Below are 15,936 nucleotides of genomic sequence, written 5' to 3'. Positions count from 1 at the left end.
ATAGGCTGAGTCCTTCCCCTGATAAGAACACAAGAAGAGCCCTGCTGGATCAGACCAGTGAGGGTCCATCTAGTCCAGCATCCTGTCTCACACAGAGGCCAACCAGTCCTTCCAGATGGCCAACAACAGGGCAGAGAGGCCGAAGCCTTCCCCTGAGAAGAACATCAGAAGAGCCCTGCTGGATCAGACCAGTGGCCCATCCAGTTCAGCCTCCTGTCTCACACAGTGGCCAACCAGTTCCTCTAGAGGGCCAACAACAGGGCAGAGAGGCCGAGGCCTTCATTAGAACATAAGAAGGGCCCTGCTGGATCAGACCAGTGGTCCGTCTAGTCCAGCATCCTGTCTCACACAGTGGCCTCAACCAGTTCCTCTGGAGGGCCAACAACAGGGCAGAGAGGCCGAGGCCTTCCCCTGATAAGAACATCAGAAGAGTCCTGCTGGATCAGACCAGTGGTCCATCCAGTCCAGCATCCCGTCTCACACAGAGGCCAACCAGTCCTTCCAGATGGCCAACAACAGGGCAGAGAGGCCGAGGCCTTCCCCTGAGAAGAGCATCCAAAGAGCCCTGCTGGATCAGCCCAGTATTCCATCTAGTCCAGCCTCCTGTCTCACACAGTGGCCAATCAGTTCCTCTGGAGGGCCATCCACGGGGCATATAGGCTGAGTCCTTTCCCTGATAAGAACATAAGAAGAGCCCTGCTGGGTCAGACCAGTGGCTCATCTAGTCCAACCTCCTGTCTCACACAGTGGCCAACCAGTCCCTCTGGAGGGCCAACAACAGGGCATCGAGGCTGAGTCCTTCCCCCGATAAGAACATCAGAAATCCCTGCTAGATCAGACCAGTGGTCCATTTGGCCCAGCGTCCTCTCTCACACTGTGGCCAATGAGTTCCTCTGGAGGGCCAACAACAAGACACGGAGGCCGAGGCCTTCCCCTGATGTTGCCTCCTGTCACTAGGATTCAGAGGTCGACTACCTCTGAACACAGGGGTTGGTAGGCCCATGATGTGGTTACACTAGACAGCCAGTGTGGCCCAGTGGTTACCATGTCGGATTAGGATCTGGGAGACGCAGGTTCGAATCCCCGCTCTGCCACAGAAGCTTTCAGGCTGGGTGACCATGGGCCAGTCCCGCACTCCCAGCCGAACCGACATCACAGGTTCGAATCCCCACTGTATCACGAAAGCTTGTGGGGTGACTCTGGCCCTGCCAGGCGCTCTCGGTCTCACCTGCGTCACAGCCAGGGCTATTTTTGGGCAGGAACACACAGGAAGGCTGGCTCCCAAGTCGGCCACGCCCGGCAGGAACTCATTAGCATAATAGGCCACACCCAACAGCAGGAACTCATTAGGATTGGCTACATTAGGGGTGTGTGGCCTAACATGCAAAGGACTTCCTGCTACAAAAAAGGCCCTGGGTTTGGACAACAAACAAGGTAAACAGAATAAGAAGCAAAAGGTGGGTGTGGCTGGATAACCACACTTCTGGTAACGTGGGGGTGCGGCCTAATGTGCTAATGAGCTGTGCTGTCAGGGGTGTGGCCCAATATGCTAATGAGTTTCTGTTGTTGGGTGTGGCCTATTATGCTAATGAGTTCCCGCTGGGCTTTTTCTACAAAAAGAGCCCTGGCCACAGCGTTGTTGCAATGATACAGTGGAGGAGAGGAGAGAGCGATGTAAGCCAGTTTGGCTCCCCTAAGAGGGAGAAAGGCGAGGCGCAAATGAAGGAAGGAAGAAAGTGTAGAAAGAAATTTTTTTTTTCCATATTTGGATGAGCGCCTGCCATATGGATGCCTCTTTGGAGGAAAAGTGGGGTACGAGGACTGCGATTAAATAATAAATCATCTCGGCACCCGGGGCCTCCTTCCCAGGCTCGGAATCAAAGCCGGCCTCTCCCGTCGCTGTCGCCGTGTCTCTTCAATCCCGCCTCGGCTGCTATCTCGGGCATCTTCTCGGGCATCTATCATCAACCAGCCACTGCCCCCTTTCGGTGGCATCCCTCTGAAAAATGCACCGGACCGGCTCCTCCTGGGAGCGTTGATGGAGTGACTTCTTAATGGGATGTGTCTATAGCGGGCTCCTCCGAGAGGGCCCCGGGAGCGTGAAGACTCATTATTCACAGCCTCGGTGTCACTTCTGTGAATTAAAGGCGCTCGGCGGCTTTGCCCTCATTATTTTCCAGCTTACGTGGCACGCGGAGGGCTAGCGGCTGGATCCCAGGAGCTGTTCTGTAAGGAGATGCTGGGGGTGGCGGCGAGGGGGGGCACACGCTGGTGAGAAGAGTGCGTCAGGTTTTTTTTAAAAAAATCAAAACCTATTTTGTTGTATTCCTGCCAACCTAGCAGTTTTGAAAGCAAGAAACTGCAAGTAGATAAACAGGTACCGCTTCGGTGGGAAGGTAACAGCGTTCCGTGCGCCTCGGCGTCTACTCATGCCGGCCACATGACCGCGGAAAAGTCTTCGGACAGTGCTGGCTCTTCGGCTTGGAAACGGAGATGAGCACTGTGCCCTAGAGTCGGATTCGACTGCCTTGCAAGCAAGGGAAACCTTTACTGGGTTGGTGTAGTGGTTAAGTGCACGGACTCTAATCTGGGAGAACCGGGTTTGATTCCCCACTACTCCACTTGCACCTGGCTGGATGAGCTCGGGCAAGCCATAGTTCTGATAAGCACTGTTCTTGAAAAAGAGCAGTCTCTGTCAAGAGCTCTCTCAGCCCCGCCTACCTCACAGGGTGTCTGTTGTGGGGAGAGGAAGGGAAAGGAGTTTGTAAGCCGCTCTGAGACTCCTTTGGGTAGTGAAGGGCGGGGTATAAATCCAATCTCCTCCTCCTCCACCACCTTTACCTTACTCTGTTGTATTAGAAGTAGGTCTGAGACTTGACAGGAAGAAAACAGATTCCTTTGAGACGGGGTCTCGGAGGAGAGTTTGATAGATACCGTGGAGTGCCAAAAAAGATGAAGAAGGGGGTTCTAGATGAAATCAAATACCAACAAAGGGAGCAGCAATGAAATGACACCTGAACTCAATGGATTGCTGCAAAGTGCATACAATTAAGAATAATAGACAATAATTAAACAGTAGTACTGATGAGCTTCATGAAGTTTTAATCTTTGTTTTTCAACAATAGGGCGCCACCAAACAGAAGATGATGTCGTCATCTTGTGCAATAACATGATAAGTTGGCATCATCAATTCATGGAGCATGTGGTTTGTGTATGCTAATATATTGAAAGTCATGCATGTAATGGTTAAGACTTGTTGTCCGATTGAAAGGTGTAACTGTTAGCAAAGAGCTGTGGAAGAAGTTATCTGGTAAGATATGAGTAGGTCACATTAGAATGTTGCAATTTTAATAGATTAATGGTACAAGATTATGGATATAATGAAATTGTTTTATTCACAGAATTTAAGAACACCCTTGTGGTTATCTTTATTGCACAAGAACGCTGAACTGTATGTATTCCTCTTTATTGTTAAAGTTGATGTGAGTTTGGTCAGCAGGTTCCCTGCTATAAGCTGTATCTATTTCTTGATAGGAGACCTGTTTGATAAAGAAACTTCGAAACGAACGGTAACTCGGGAGGTTCGTCCGTTCACCTTGACGTCATCATCTTCTGCTTGGTGGTGCCTTATTGTTGAAAAACAAAGATTAAAACATCATGAAGCTCATCAGTACTATTGTTTAATTATTTTCTATGGTTCTAGATGAAATCAAGCCTGAATGCTCTCTAGAAGCCAAAAGGACTTAACTGAGGCTATCGGAGTTTGGTCGTAATATGAGAAGACAAGAGTCACGGGAAAAGACAATCATGCTAGGGAACGTGGAAGGTGGCAGGAAAAGAGGGAGATGCAACGAGAGATGGATCTTAGGGACAGTTTGGTGTAGAGTCCGGAGAGGACTCTCTGTCTGAGCAAGGGGAGGCAGTCCCAAAAAGTCATTAGAAGCCGTGGAAGAGAAGGGGAAAGGAGAACTAAAGGCTGAAGGGCTCTGAATTGTGCCTTTGAGACTTTTGTTATGGGATGATTGGGGGCAGGCCCGTAGCTAACATGGGGCCCACGGGGCCCGCCCCCCTGACATTTCTTCTGGGCCCCCTCCCTCCTGGGCTGTCCCTGAAGTGCCTCAACTCGCCACCTGCACAACGCTTTGCACCCTGACTGAGAAACAGCCCCATCTTCTTTGGAGCCCACCGCTTATCCTCACCCCCCAGTGGTTGGTGTACACGCAAGTCCTGCAGCTGCTGGGCATTACCCCCCCCCCCAACTTGCTCTGGAACTTTTGATTAAATTAGCTGCCGGCCCCCCCATGGCCCCCTCCCCAAAAAGTCCCTAGCTACGGGGCTGATTGGGGGTACTGTTGCTAGACAGTTAAATCTAAGCTTTAAAGAAAAAGTGCAATAAATGTTTGACTCCGTTTATAAAGGGATCAATGATGGGAAGACTTGATGTACCTAAGCTAGTTGGAGGATCTCCTCTCTTGGGGTCTTAGTTAGTAGTGGGTTCTTTACTTTATCCCATATATGTAGTTTCCCCTCCCTTTTTTCCTGTTGTAGTTTTTGTAGTGATAAAAAATAATAAAAAATCCCCTCCGGGGGCTCAAAAAAAAAGAGAGTGCAGACTCTAATATGGGAGAACGGGGTTTGATTCCCCACTCCTCCACTTGCAGCTGCTGGTGTGACCTTGGGCAGCCACAAGTTCTTTCAGAGCTGTTCTCTCAAGGGCAGTTCTCAAAAGAGCTCTCCCAGCCCCACCTACCTCACAGGGTGTCTGTTGTGGGGAGGGGAAGGGAAAGGAGTTTGTAAGCCACTCTGAGTCTCCTTCGGGTAGTGAAGGGTGGGGTATAAATCCAATCTCCTCCTCCTCCTCCTCCTTCTTGCCAATTAGTTTTCCAAACATACCTGGTGACTGTTTTTTAAGAAAGAAAAGTCCATGCCTGACAGTCTGTGACCCCACTACTGTGTAAAGGTTTCGTTCACCCTCCAAAGCAGCCATTTCCTCCTGGGGAACTGATCTATGTCATCTGGAGCTCAGCTGTTATTCTGGAAGCTCTCCAGACCCCACCTGGAGGGTGGCAACCGATGCTCCCTCTAAGCTGTGGAGTCTCGTGAGCAAAAATTCTACTTGGTGAGCTACTGGCATTAAAGTTGTGAGCGAGCGATTTGGCGACTGCATCAATCAGTTTGCTCTGGAGCCCTCCTTCCTGAGCGAAGGCAAAAAAAACATGTGAGCCGGAGGCTCAAAGACTGTGAGCTGGCTCACACTAACTCAGCTTAGAGGGAACACTGGCGGCAGCCTGACTTTGGGGGATGATCCTTGGGGGGGGGGTTTCAGTCTTTTTCTCCCGTCAGAAGCCTTCCTCACCAGTGACCCACTTTCCCCTTGACAGTTAGACAAAAAAAGAAGAGAAAAGAAAAGGTTTGATCCAAACAGACATCATGTGTGCAATTCGAATCCGGGGGCGATGTGGGACTCGTCGCGATCGTCCCCCCCACAGCCTCCCATATGCCCGCAGATCTGTTCCCTGGCTGAGCTGACTTCCTCTTGGCTTTGCCTCCTCGCTCGTTTTTCATTCCCACACTGTTTTGGGCGGCAATCTCTTCTACTGTTCTGAACCCCTGGTCTCCCCCATCTGTCTGGACCGGTTTTCTCTTGGCAAGCGCGTTTGTTCCCTCGCCTTATATGGCGATAACCTTCATCGCTGATGGATCTCCCTTCCTGGGCCCTCTCTGCGGTCCTATCAGCTGAGGGCACATCTGTATTCTTCAGAAACTGGAGGCTGGGGGGGAGGGCGAGTTAACCTCCCATTCCTCTCTGTCTCCTGCCCAGCGTGGGGCGATACGTCTTTGCCAGCTGGGTGAAGAATCGCTGGGGATAAAGATCTGTGTACACTTTGTGCTTAACTTCCTCGCACCTGTCGTTAATAACGAGCGTGTCCCTAATGATGTCAGGGCTAGATTTCGGGCAACCGCTTGGCATCTTTCCATGCGGATCCCTCGAGTTGCCAAGTCCGGGTTGGGAAATTCCTGGAGATTTGGGGGCCAGACCTTGGGGAGGGCAGAGTTGGGGGAAGGGAGGGGACTCAGCAGGGATGGGATGCCACAGATTTCATCCTCCAGAGTGGCCGTGGTCTCCGTGGGAGGTGATACCTGTCGTTTGGAGCATAGTTATAATTCTGGGATGTTGGCAACCGTGCCTAACCTGCGTAACTTTCTGGATTGTTCCCAAGTGTAGTGGTTAGGGGAGAAGCGGGTTTGATTCCCCACTCCTCCTCCACTTGCAGCTGCTGGATGACCTTGGGTGAGTCATAAGTTCTTTCAGAGCTGTTCTCTCAAGAGCAGTCCTCAAAAGAACTCTCTCGGCCCCACCTACTGCACAGGGTGTCTCTTGTGGGGAGGGGAAGGGAAAGGAGTTTGTAAGCCGCTCTGAGACTCCGAGTGAAGGGCAGGGTATAAATCCAATCTCTTCTTCTTCTTCTTCACTAAGGCGAAGGGGATTTGGAAATCGTTTTCAAAAAGCTTTGGAGCGTGGTGTAATCTTACTCAAATCCCCCCCCCTTTTGTCCCACCCTGGGTAGCCCAGGCAAGCTCAATCTCGTCAGATCTCGGAAGCTAAGCAGGGTCGACTCTGGCAAGTACTTGGATGGGAGATCTCCTTGGAATACCAGCAGTCGGGAGGTGGGGGCAGGCTTTACTCAGCCACCTCTCTGAATATCCTCCAAGGCTCCAGGGCTCTTTTTGTAGAAAAAGCCCAGCAGGAACTCATTAGCATAATAGGCCACACCCAACAGCAGAAACCTATTAGCATATTAGTCCGCACCCCTGACAGCACAGCTCATTAGCACACATTAGGCCGCACCCCCATGTTACCAGAAGTGTGGTTATCTGGCCACACCCACCGTTTGCTTGTTATTCTGTTTACCTTGTTTGTTGTCCAAACCCAGGGCTTTTTTGTAGCAGGAACTCCTTTGCATGTTAGGCCACACACCCCTAATGTAGCCAATCCTAATGAGTTCCTGCTGTTGGGTGTGGCCTATTATGCTAATGAGTTCCTGGTGGGCGTGGCCAACCTGGGAGCCAGCCGGAACTCCGCTCCTGCCCCAAAATAGCCCTGAGGGTAGGTACCCACTTTGTCTACTCGCAAGTATGCTTTCGAGCCACTGGGTGGGCGGGAGCTGGGACTAGGGCATGGTGCAATTCCTAGAGTCACCAGTCCCCACATGGCACCTGGAGGCCTCCTGCTGTTACAGTTAATCTCCAGAGGAAAGAGAGGAAATGGCAGTTCCTGCGCGTTCCTGCCCAAAAAAAGCCCTGCTCCAAGCCCCCAGTAGGGGTCAGCCACCAAAGGTCGCCATGACTTCCAGGTGCACACTCTCTCTCAGTGTGTGTGTGTGTCACATACACAAAATACCCAAAATACCAAAAATAAACAGTCAAGAGATCAACCCTGACCTGAATAGCCTACGATCCAGATGGTGGCTGGAGATCTCCTGGGATTACAACTGATCTCCAGGCAACAGGGATCACGTCAGGCCCGTAGCTGCCGTGGGGCATCTTGGGGCTAGACCCCCTGACTTACTGGGAAGGCCCCATGACTTCCCATCCAGCCCAGGGCCCCCAAGCGGCAGTGAGTGCAGGGAAGGAGCCGGGTATTCCTGCACTGCTGTTTGGTGCCAAGGGCTGGCTAGGGTGGCAGTCTGGAGCCAGAGAGCACCACTCTATTTCCCCCAGAAGGTCTACCTAACTTTAATTCAATTACCTTTAATTTGATTAGCCAGTGTCCCCTAAGAAGCTCAAATGCCCCCTGACTAAGAAAATCCTTGCTACGGGCCTGGATCAAGGTCACCTGGAGAAAATGGCCCCTTTGGAAGGTGGACTCTATGGAGGAGGAGGAGGAGGAGGAGATTGGATCTATACCCCGCCCTTTACTCAGAGTCTCAGAGCGGCTTACAAACTCCTTTCCTTCCCCTCCCCACAACAGACACCCTGTGAGGTCGGTGGGGCTGAGAGAGCTCTTGACAGAAATGGCTCATTTCAAGGACAGCTCTAACAGAACTATGGCTTGCCCAGGGTCATCCAGCAGGTGCAATTGGAGGAGTGGGGAATCAAACCCGGTTCTCCCATATTAGAGTCGGCGCTCCTAAGCACTACACCAAACTGGCTGTCTCACAAGAGCTATCTTGAAGAGAAAGAGCAAAGGAAAAGCCCAGGGGAAAAAGGAAAGAGTAGTGTGATGTAGTGGTCACATCCTGCTCTTCGTCTGTGGAGACTCCAATTCAAGCCCCTATGAAGGCCGTGAAGTTCACAGAGTAACCATGAGGCAGTTGTTCTCTCTCTCAGTCTAATTGACCGCACGTGACTGTTGTGAGCAGGGGTCATTTCCTGCGGGAGCGCACAGGAGCGGAGCTCCAGCAGTAAGGAGCCCAGGGGGGGCGAGCACATGCAACAAGCCCCGCCCCCTGCTCCCAGCAGCCCTCAGTTGGCCACGAGGAGCAAGAAGCAGCCAGGTAAATTGCAGAGCCCCCCCCCCATCCAAAACCGTCCAGTGGCACCTTTAAGTTTTATTCAGGTACAAGCTCTCCCTCCTCTGTGAGGACAGATCTTTATTTCCCACCCCCCCAACAGCTAGCAATCCAAAACAGTCCAGTGGAGCCTGAGCGGTGGGTGTTGCCTTCCGACACACATCCGGTGATGTCAGGGGGCGTGACATATGCAAATAAGTTATGCTAATGAGTTATGCTAATGAGCTCCTGCACCTCTTTTTCTATGAAGGTTGTGAAGGACGAAAAGGAATGGGAAACACTAGGCCCACCCGTGGGCTCCTCGGAGGATCCGATTGTGAGGAACCGGACGAGGGGAAAGCCAGAGCGGTGTTCTAAGAGTCCCCCCCTGAACTGTGTTTTAACATTTCACACCTGAGCTGCCGCTCTCTAGCTAAACCAGAGGAGAAAGTGGATTAGGACTCCGAAACGACAGATTATCCTCACCGGGTATCAATGGGCTCTTTTCAGCCCCGCGTTCTGGCGGGCGGCCCAGAAGGATTACTCACAGCGCAGGGGCTTTGATCAATGGCACCGCAGGCCGCCACCCCTCCACCTCCCGAAAACACCACAGCAACTTGAGGAACAGAACAGAATGTGCCACCACCAAAAACAGCTGACGCCAGCCGGCTCCAGTTGCCAGCTGGCCGCTGGAGCTATCAAAGTGCGGATTAAAAGGCCATTTGTCAGAGGCAGGAGGAGGGAAAGAAAGGGGAAATGAACGGGAGAGAGCCCTTTCTCCTCTCTGCGAAAGGATTAAAAGCCGTTGAGGAAGGGTTCCCTCCTGCCTCGCCACTGCTCATCGTGGGGGCGACGAGACTCATTAAATGCGCCCCTTTCAGACCTGTGGAACGGGCAAGGCGACATCTTTTGTTGTGCCAATCTTAGTTAAGGCAGGAAGGTGCCAGCCTTGGGGGAGTGAGGGGAGGTTCTCTACCTTGAGGAGGGGCTGTGGCTCAGTGGTAGAGCATCTCCTTTGTATGCAGAAGGTCCCAGGTTCAAACCCCGGCATCGCCAGTTAAAAGGAGCAGGCAGTAGGTAAAAGGAGCAGGCAGTCCAACACTCTGTCACACAGTGGTCAAAAATACCAGGGGCCACCAGGAGGTCCAGCAGTGGGGCCAGGACACTAGAAGCCCTCCCATTGTTGCCCCCCACCCCCCAGCACCAAGAATACAGAGCATCACTGGCCCCAGACCGAGAGTTCCTATCTATACCTTGTGGCTAATAGCCACTGATGGACCTCTGCTCCGTATGTTTATCCATAAGAACATAAGAGAAACCAATGCTGGGTCAGGCCAGTGGCCCATCCAGTCCAACACTCTGTGTCACACAGTGGCCAAAAATACCAGGTGCCATCAGGAGGTCCAGCAGTGGGGCCAGGACACTAGAAGCCCTCCCACTGCTGCCCAACCCCCAAGCACCAGGAATATAGAGCATCCCTTGCCCCTGACCGAGAGTTCCTGTCTATACATTGTGGCTAAGAGCCACTGATGGACCTCTGCTCCATATGCTTATCCAAGTCCCTCTGGAAGCCGTCCATGCTTGTAGCCGCCGCCACCTCCTTTGGCCATGAATTCTATGTTAATCACTCTTTCGGTGGAGAACTTCTTCCTTCTATCTGTCGTAACCCGACTGCTCAGCAATTTCATGGAGTGCCCACGAGTTCTTGACAAACCAATGGTCTGATTCTGTATAAGGCAGGTTCATGCGTGTGCTACTCTTGCTTCCGTTAGGCCATGAACACCACAGATGTCCTCAGACGGGAGCTATTCTCCCGCATTCTTAGCCCACTGTCATAGAATCATAGAGTCGGAAGGGACCTCCAGGCTCATCTAGTCCAACCCCCTGCAAAATGCAGGAAATTCACCAGTACCTCCCCCCCCACACACACACCCAGTGGCCCCTGCTCCATGCCCAGAAGATGACAAAAAAACCTCCAGGATCCCCTGCCAAACTGGCCTGGAGAACAAGTGCTTCCTGACCTCAAAGTGGCAAATCAGCATTTCCCTGGACGAATAAGAAAGGGTCGAGTGTTGGGATCAATGTTCCCTCTAAGCTGTGGAGTCTCGTGAGCAAAATCTCTACTTTGTGAGCGACTAGCATTAAAGTTGTGAGTGAGCGATTTGTCTACTGCATAAATTAGTTTGCTCTGGAGCCCCATCCTTCCTGAGCTGAGACAAAAATGTGTGAGCCGGAGGCTAAAAAACTGTGAGCTAGCTCACCCTAACTCAGCTTAGAGGGAACACTGGTTGGGATTCTTTTTAAGTAAGTCAGCAGAGTAAGTATTAAGAGACTGACTCCATGGTGTGTATTAAAATATAAAAGTTTACTATAAGCCTAACATGGGAAAAAGGTACACAGGATATAAAATAACAAAGAGCTAATATGGCTACATCCTTCAGGGGTCATTGCATAGAAAAAGAGCTAGGGGAACTCATTAGCATAACTCATTAGCATATGCCACACCCCCTGACATCAGGGGCCCGGCGGTGGACCTGCAAGGCCAGCGGGAGTGCGAGGAAGCCCCGCCAAGGCCCTCCCTGGCCCCAGGCAGGCAGGGGTGGGGAGAGGCGGGGAGGAAGCAACTTACCCTCCCTCTTCTCCTGCCTCCTCCTGGCTGAATGAGGGCCAGAAGCGGGGTGGCTGGAAGCAGGGGGCGGGGCTTCGTCATGTGCCCTGCCCGCCTGCACCTCACCCGGGGGAACTGCGTTCCCCCCCGAAATAACCTCTGACATCCTTACAGCTAAAAGGTAAAACGGGAAAAGCCGAATGGCGTCTCCTTCTCATTCAGAACAAAGAATGGGAGGAGAAGCCAATATGCTAAATACTTGACACCTTGGTTTCCAATCAGACTAGCAAATTAGCTCCAAAGTTCCCGGGCATTCTATTGTCTAAACAGATTGGTTACAAACAAACATGTGACTTAACAAACATCATTAACTCTGTACATACTGAAGTGTTTTGACTTGTAACACCCAACAATGAGAACTCAACCTCCCTAATAAAATAGATGTGTTGTAAGGATTATATAAGTGAAACATTGGTTTGGATCCTGCCCATCCGTACTGATAGCGGTGGCAATTTCCCTTGGCTCATGGAACCGTCCTCTGATGCGAAAGTTTCAGAAGAACCTGCAGGCCCATAGCCAGGATTTTGTGGCTTGTGGGGCAAATTCTTTTCTGGTGGGGCTGAAGAAAAGGCAAGTAGCCTGTAGAAAGCTGTTACCAGGATCAGTCTCTAAATTGCAAGCTATTAATCACTTGAGATGACAGTTCTCAGCTGCTGCAAGTTAATCACTTCTGCCAGCCTAATCAACTATTCTGAGAAGAAGCCGGCAGGTGGGGGTGATGACTTCTATAGTCAAGAAAGCTAACACTTAGGCAGAAAAAACTCTCTTAAAGGAGACCCGTTTCTTGACACAGAGTTAGAAGGGATTGTAGAGGTCACCTACTCCAACTCCCTTGGCTCAGTGTGGAAATTAGCCAACTATAGCACCTCACTCTGCTTAAAGCGCATGTCTTTTAAAATATTTTAAAATGATTGAAAAAAAATAATTTACAGGAGAAATTATTGTGGGGCTGTGCCTTTAAGAAATGGGGCGGAGCCCCCCAAAGCCCCACTGTAGCTACAGGTTTGAGAACCTGCCTGAAGTTTTGGAACTGGGTGTCTTTAATCTGCTGGTGATACCCAGTTCTGTACGGGCTCTTCTTCATGCTCATTTTTGTCACTTGTGTGTTCTTATTGTTTTGGTGTTTTTTCTGCATGTGTTTTGCTCCCTCTAGTGGTCTATTTGATATTATATCGCTGTATAGCCAACACAAAACCTGCAGATTTAAACTGCAGGTTTTTATGCTGGACAAACAGCGATGCAATATCGAATCAACCACTAGAGGGAGCAAAACACAAGTGGAAAAGAACATCCCAAATTACTGTTTTCCATGCCTGGCCCCATTCTTTCCGTTTATTGATCTGAATGGGGGCCTGGTTCAGAATTGTGTGTGTGTACTACGTACCGTCAGGTCACAAGCGACTGATGGCGACCAGTGTTCCCTCTAAGCTGAGTTAGTGTGAGCTAGCTCACAGTTTTTTAGCCTCAGCTCACACGTTTTTGTCTTAGCTTGGGAAGGAGGGCTCCAGAGCAAACTAATTTATCCAGTAACCAAATCGCTCGCTCACAGATTTGATGCCAGGAGCTCACCAAGTAGAATTTTTGCTCACAAGACTCCACAGCTCAGAGGGAGCATTGATGGCGACCCCAGCGAGAGACTTTCAAGGCAAGTGAGAAGAAGAGGTGGTTTGTCATTGCCTTCCTCTGCAGAGTCTTCCTCGGTGGTCTCCCTTCTAAGACTTATGGTGACCCCAGCAAGGGGCTTTCAAGGCAAGTGAGAAGCAGAGGTGGTTTGCCGTTGCCTTTGTCTGCAGAGTCTTCCTTGGTGGTCTCCCATCCAAGTTATGGTGACCCCAGCAAGGGGCTTTCAAGGCAAGTGAGAAGAGGTGGTTTGCCATTGTTTTTCTCTGCAGAGTCTTCCTCGGTGGTCTCTCTTCCAAGACTTATGGTGACCCAAGCAAGGGGCTTTCAAGGCAAGTGAGAAGCAGAGGTGGTTTGCCGTTGCCTTCCTCTGCAGAATCTTCCTCGGTGGTCTCCCTTCCAAGACTTATGGTGATCCCAGCAAGGGGCTTTCAAGGCAAGTGAGAAGTGAGAAACATTGCCTTCCTCTGCAGGGTCTTCCTTGGTGGTCTCCCTTCCAAGTACTGACCCTGCTTAGCTCCCATGATCTGAGAAGATCAAGCTATAGCACGCCACCTTTCCCTCCCAGTTCATAGTTAGGTATAAGATTATAATGGAATGGTTAATGAAGGCGCTTCATGTAGGGAACAGGCTTGTGTACTATGCCATCGTAGAGCGTATGTATTCTCTGTTGCTGTATGTATTATCCTGCTGTGACTGTGTTGTTTTCTTCTCGTGTAATGGCATGTTCTGCCTTGTTAGATCTATCATGTCTAATGCTTTTTGCCCTGGAGGAAGAGCCACTGCTAATCAAAGGAACTGCAGGATCCAGGCCAACGTTGAGTACTCCATAAATGTCTGGCAGGATCTCACAAACAGTGACCAGAAGAGGTTCATGGGTGGTATGAACAACCCCCCCCCCCAGGTTTGGAAGAGTCTCAGAAACCCAGCAGGATATAGCGTGGGAGGGGGGGGGGACCTGAAGATTGATAGAGAATTGCAGAAATCATCTCCCCTCGCCGGCTGCACAATGCGCTGCTTCACTTAGTTAAAATATTTATTGCCCCCTCCTCTTCCCCATGAGACCCCGACCAGCTGGCGAGAAGAGTTAAAACCGTTCAGCTATAACAGCAGACAACCAAAAACAGGGAGAGACCTTCAAAGGGAGATTGCTGCCTGTCTTGGTAGCCGGCTTCCCATGCCATCCTGAAGAATCCAGCCATATAGGGCTGCTTACAAGAGTCATCCGTCGACACAATGGCTGCAATTCCAAGGGGGTAGGGTTGCCAACCTCCAGGTGGGGCCCGGAGATCTCCCAGTATTACAGCTAATTGTCGGAACACACAGCCAACAACGGGGTACACACTTCATAGAAATGTAATACTTTTATTGAAGAGCCATAGATGCATTAACACAGTCCCTGTTAAGAATAACTTGCCTATTGAACCTAATTAGATATAGGGCATTCGTATGCACACACCCCCCCCACTGCGCTGGCCAATTAGGCACCCTCCCGTGCGCGGGCTAGAGCTGGTAAGCGTTACTCCTAAGCTGGGAACTGCTCTGCTCCCACGGTTGGGAGACAACACACCTCGCCTCCTGTTCTTCTTTAGAGATAAGCATTACCAGGGCTATTTTTGGGCAGGAACGCACAGGAATGGAGTTCCGGCTGGCTCCTGAGTTGGCCACGCCCAGCAGGAACTCATTAGCATAATAGGCCACGCCCAACAGCAGAAACTCATTAGGATTGGCTACATTAGGGGTGTGTGGCCTAACATGCAAAGGAGTTCCTGCTACAAAAAAAGGCCCTGGGTTTTGACCACAAACAAGGTAAACGGAATAAGAGACAAAAGGTGGGTGTGGCTGGATGACCACACTTCTGGTAACATGGGGGTGCGGCCTAGTATGCTAATGAGCTGTGGTGTCAGGGTGTGGCCTATTATGCTAATGTTATGCTAATACGTTCCTGCTGGGCTTTTTCTACAAAAAACGCCCTGAGCATTACTGCGCCAAGCAAGAGACAGGAATGGGAAAGCAATTTACACAGACACTGAAAGAACATCCCCACCCCCATGGCAGCATAGCTGACACTAATCTCCAGATGACAGAGCCTAGATGTCCTTGGGTCAGTCACAAGTTCTCTCAGAGCTGTTCCCTCAAGGGCAGTTTTCGAGAGAGCTCTCTCAGCCCCACCTACCTTACAGGGTGTCTGTTGTGGGGAGGGGGAGGGAAAGGAGATTGTAAGCCGCTCTGAGACTCCTTCCGGTAGTGAAGGGCGAGGTATAAATCCAATCTCCCCCCCCCTCCTTTTCTTCTTTCTATTTATTTGTTTGTTTAATTTGACGGCAGGCTCAGGGTGGCTTACAGAATATATATAAATATATTAAAACAGCGAGATACGTTAAAACAAATGATACAAGTTAAAACCAGAACATATGCAGACATGGTTGCTAGCAAACATAAATACTAATAACTGATGGCGGCGTTCTCTCAGCCTCTAGATGGTCAACTCCCACCAGAGTCTGAGTTCTTGCCAGGCTATTGGTTGGTAAGTTGGTGCTGATGTTGGGGCCAGGGCCTCAGTGTTAGGAGGCGGCCCTGATGTCATCCGGGAGCCCATTCCACCAGTGCGGAGCCGCCACTGAAAAGGCCCTGGTCGTCGTGGCTAGCCTGGCTTCTTTAGGGCCTGGGAGAGCCAGACGGTTTTGGGACCCTGATCTTAGTGCTCTCTGGGGAACCTTAGGTATGTAGGTCCCTGACCATATAGGGCTTTAAAGGTAAGAACCAGCACCATGAACCGATTCCGGTACGCTATAGGCAGCCAGTGCAGTGCTTTTAGGGCAGGCTAGATGTGTAGCTACGGGCCTGGAAAAGAGCAAGAGTCCAGTAGCACCTTTAAGACTAACAACATTTGTGGCAGGGAATGAGCTTCCATGAGTCACTGGCTCACTTCTTCAGATGCCTATCGTCAGTATCTGAATATCAGTATACAGTACCTTAGGGGGTCATTTTGTACAAAAATAGACGCAGGAGCTCATTAGCATAACTTATTAGCATAGCTTATTTGCATATGCCACACCCCCTGGTGTCAGCGGAAGTGTGTCAGAAGGCAACACCCACCGCTCAGGCGCCACTGGACTGTTTTGGATTGCTAGCTATTGGGGGGGGGGGGGACAT

The 15,936-nt window shown here is 50.7% G+C and overlaps 1 non-coding gene across 1 annotated transcript; it reads left to right on the top strand.

Moving 5' to 3' along the window:
- Nucleotides 1-9,476: 9,476 nt before the first annotated feature.
- Nucleotides 9,477-9,548, top strand: TRNAT-UGU. Its single transcript has one exon. It is a non-coding gene; the product is annotated as a tRNA-Thr (tRNA).
- Nucleotides 9,549-15,936: the final 6,388 nt, after the last annotated feature.

This window comes from Gekko japonicus, unplaced genomic scaffold (genome assembly GCF_001447785.1).
Source record: "Gekko japonicus isolate JY-2015 unplaced genomic scaffold, Gekko_japonicus_V1.1 scaffold887, whole genome shotgun sequence".
Classification (NCBI taxonomy): domain Eukaryota; kingdom Metazoa; phylum Chordata; class Lepidosauria; order Squamata; family Gekkonidae; genus Gekko; species Gekko japonicus.
This window is presented reverse-complemented; position numbering and strand designations above follow the sequence as displayed.